Raw genomic sequence first — 4,218 nt, 5'->3', positions numbered from 1 at the left:
TGCCTGTCTGTCTGTCTGTCAGAATTTCAGGTTGGGTCTTCTGCTCGTCTTCAAGAGATGGCTGTGTTCCCTCCAAAATCAGACAACCACAATATTGTGCATGTATAATTTAAGAGGTGCGTTAGTAGATGTAATCAGCATGCAGTTATCTTCAGTATGAATGTCCAAACATGTCGACATTGTTCTGACACACACATTCGTGTCAGCGAAGGCAAATTCCTATATGGACCCTGAAACATGGATGTAAGAAAGGAGCCACGTTGTTTTAGAAAACTCACTGACGGAGGTTTTAACTCTGAAAGGGGATTGAATGAATTCTATCGTGACTGCAACAAATGAAACTTAGTACAAGTACATGAAGTTCACTAACCCAACATGAATCTTTTCTGATGATCATTCGGAAAAGCACTGACAAAATGATGGGTCATTGAAGCTGCGACTAGTCACATATGTTGCTGTTGTTTGATTAGGATGACTTGTTGAGTACAACATGTGGCATGATGATGATTTGGGTTGGCTGTTCCATCTCAGAGGAACAATAGCACCACTCTGAGTCATTTCATACTGACAGTGTGTGTGGATATTTATTTTATTGTTTGTGATCCTCACCCGACGGATCGTGAAAACATTCCGCACTTGTGATGTAACTGCATATGCCATTCATCTATAATGATGCACAGGTACGGTGCCTTCCTGCCTGTGACGGAACTGACCCCCCACCACATCTTCCGTCATACTCTCAACGGAAGAGAAATGACAAATCCTCCCTGTTGGAAAGTCCTGCAGACGCTAAATCAGTTGACATTCCGCGGAGAGCGGGGTCCAGACAAGGTGTGTCAGCGTGCAATTCCAAAAAAAAAGAAAGGTTTCTCTCGGCCTCAGAGGATTTGTGATGCTTTCCAGAGCGGGCCGAGTGAGTGTCAGCAAAAAGCCCCGCCCGTCCACCAGACGCTCTTGTGGCTGGATGAGAACCGAGACGGGGGCTTTCTTTGCACCCGAAGGGTCCATAGTGTTGACAGAGAGCAATCCAACAATTAGACCTCGGCTTCATCCTGGTTCCCAGAGTGGTCGTGGAGTCGGGCGCAGGGGGAGGGAATCGACTCCGCACACAAGTGGATGGAGCGATGTCTCAGGTAGAAGTGCCGAGGGACGACGGTGCTCCATCGATCCTTCCTCACCAGTGCTGCGACCCCGTCTCCTCTGTCACAAGCGCGAGACTGGGCAGAGCGGCGTTCACATTGTGTCAAGTTGCAGTCGGTACCGCGCATTTAGCCACATTCTCCTTGAACTGGACGAGTGGATTCGTCAGTTTCCAGAGAGTTGTTTTTATTTGAATATGCTTGGCGGGTGGCACCTTCATCCGTCCTGCTTCAGCCATAGGGTCTGTGACGAACCTCTAACGACGGTGGGGGTCGCTGTTAAAGGGACACAGACACCTTCTCTGATCAAACAGCAGCATATGATCTCCCACCTGCCGGCATTGCAGCGAATCATGTCATTGGTTATCTCGCTCCAGGGAGCATCATGCTTCTGGTCCAACATTCCTTCTGAGCAGAGAGACAGTGTCAGCAGATTTTTAAAATGGGAATATTTTCAGGTTTCAGAGATTTATAACCCAGAAACAATCGTATACTGTAATTAAATAAAGTTAAAGCTTTTCACTGTGCAGTATAGTTCATAGAATAGTCCCAGCACCAGGTCCATTGAGTTGCTTTTCTGGAGCTGGGATGGTCAAATGCATGTTTCCGGTCACTTCTGCTTGAAGGTTGAGATTAGAAAAGTTCAAAGTTGATCTTGGAAAGCGCAGGTGACATTGACAATCTCACCACCCAAGCTCCAGCAGCTTCTAAATGGACCTTGCGCTGAGGGAGTGTTGTCACCCACGTACAAGAATCATTTTAAGATTCCTGTAACATTACTTTATCTGTTCAATTTCGACAAGGCACCTCCACGGCCTCATTGCACCAAAATATTACAATACATAAAGTGCATGTTGTGGCATTGATGTCTTATAAGATTTAGCATGAATGTGTGCGAAAAGGGTGAGTGGGACTTGTACAGTGTTCGTTACGATGCTATATAAATGCAGCCCATTTACCATAGAGCATGCTGGAATCTGGTCACTTGATGAATTGATGATAAAATATAGAATAAGAACATGTGAGTAGCAATGCCTTAGTATACTGACATATAAAAGTTAAATAATACACCTCTGCATAATGGAGCAGATAAGACGTGTGTGAAAGAAATCAAATCATCACACACCGATTCAGTGGCAGATGAACGAATCCTGCCGATCCTCAGATTCAGCAAATGAGCTTTAAATTCATTATAACGCAGTGGAGTGGATCAGTGTTATTTCCCCTAAGCGCATAACAGCGAATCGGGGAAAATTGACTTTTGCAGGCTTGCCGGAGAAAAACACCAACCTGATTAGTTTGTATTCATTTTTTCTAATGACCTCATTTTCCACGTGTTTAATAAATGAATTTGATAATCAACGGGGTTGGCTTTGTGGGGATTGTTTCCCCTAATATCTCCTCCTTCCATTCGGGAACTGTTTTCCACCCTTTGGCGCAAAACAGCGGTTTGGATGCGCCGAAAGTTTTGCTGATTGCAACAGTGCATTGATGTATTACCGGGGACCTTTACGATACATTAGCAAAACATTTTTCAATTTTAACAATGAAATAATCATCCATCTGATATATATATATATATATCCATATCCATATATCCATCATCAAATCCACTGTCTTCGGTAACATATACGAAAATAGAAACGATACCGAGAATATTAGCATGGCCCCTGCGCAGGGATGACACGCAAATTTGTGGCGCGTACCTCAATTTTCCATCTTGGGAACAATAAAGTATCTATCTATCTATCTATCTATCTATCTATCTATCTATCTGTCTGTCTGTCAGTCTATCTTTCTATCTACCTCCTACCTACTTACCTATCTATCTGTCCATGCATCAACCTATCCATCTATATCCATCTGCCGACCTCCCGGTGGAGTGTCTCCGCAGCTTGAATTCAACAGAGTCGGGGCCTCCCGCTCCAGAGAGCCGTTTTGTTGTCCCTTTCTCCTCCTCCCTCGTTCCCTCTGCCCTCTGCCTGTCTCTCTCTTTCTTCTGTCTTTTTGTCCTGTCATTTTCCTCGTTGTGCAGGGGGCAAGGTGGAGCAAAGGTTGCAAAATACCTGGAGAATGGATAGGAGAACAATAATGACACACACACACACACACAGACACACACACACACACACACACACACACACACACACACACACACACACACACGGAGTAAGAACTGGATACGTCCGATAACTTTTAATTAGTTATACATGCTGAAACTTGAACAGTGGTTATGTGGTATTTATGAGGCATTAAATCATTTTTCTAAAGATCAGCATGTTATATTTCTCAGTTGGGGGGGAAGGTGGACAAAATGCCTTTCACCACTTCTTGGGGTCAGAGGTCAAACAGATTACTACTAGGACTTGTAAGTCCACTGTCAATCAATTTGAAGAAAAGACCTTCATGGTCATTTAGCTGAAGAACACAACACACGATATTGCATTTCATGTGTGTATCTGCCACAGTTGAGTCGTGAAATCACAGCTGGCAGATGTCAATATTAAATGTACACTTACAAAGTCCGCACAGATTCTGGAAACTTCTCCTGTGCCGCTGAGCTCTGCGTTTACTCCATTAACACGGGTCCAGTTTAATCAAGCGAACACAGTTTCTTTCAGGCACAACGACTGCGTTACTCACATTACACGAGAGGAATCACCTGGATAGGGAGGAATGAGAAAAGAACACTGATGTCATTTAAGTAAGCACGTGTTTTACCTTTTTACGGTGAGGGGTGTGATGCCACGGGTGATGGCTCATCTCTGTAGGTCAATTCTTTCTTCCAGATTCATAGACGGCCATTGTTGTGAGATGGGGCTCATAGAACAGAGTAGCTTCAGAATCTCGGCCTCACAGGTGGTGAAAACCCACCACCATTGTCCAAGGCAGCTGTCAAATCACTGTGGGATAGTTCCTGCCGTTTCTGGTGATGTGAACAACGAATTACACAGAAGAGAACCGTCAAGACCCAGCAACGCCATGGCTCCAGCACTATTAAGTCTATATCTGATATAATTTACTGGCTGCCGCATATCATTGGAATCTCAGTTTGATCCTGCAAGTTCATACATCTCTT

General features: G+C 44.4%; 1 non-coding gene across 1 annotated transcript; it reads left to right on the top strand.

Moving 5' to 3' along the window:
• Positions 1-2,751: 2,751 nt before the first annotated feature.
• LOC118286851 lies at positions 2,752-2,854 on the top strand. Its single transcript, XR_004785522.1, has one exon. It is a non-coding gene; the product is annotated as a U6 spliceosomal RNA (small nuclear RNA).
• The last annotated feature ends 1,364 nt before the right edge of the window (positions 2,855-4,218 follow it).

Source organism: Scophthalmus maximus, chromosome 15 (assembly GCF_022379125.1).
Source record: "Scophthalmus maximus strain ysfricsl-2021 chromosome 15, ASM2237912v1, whole genome shotgun sequence".
Taxonomy (NCBI): Eukaryota; Metazoa; Chordata; class Actinopteri; order Pleuronectiformes; family Scophthalmidae; genus Scophthalmus; species Scophthalmus maximus.
Note: the sequence above shows the minus strand (reverse complement) of the source record. Positions and strands in the feature narration are given on the sequence as shown.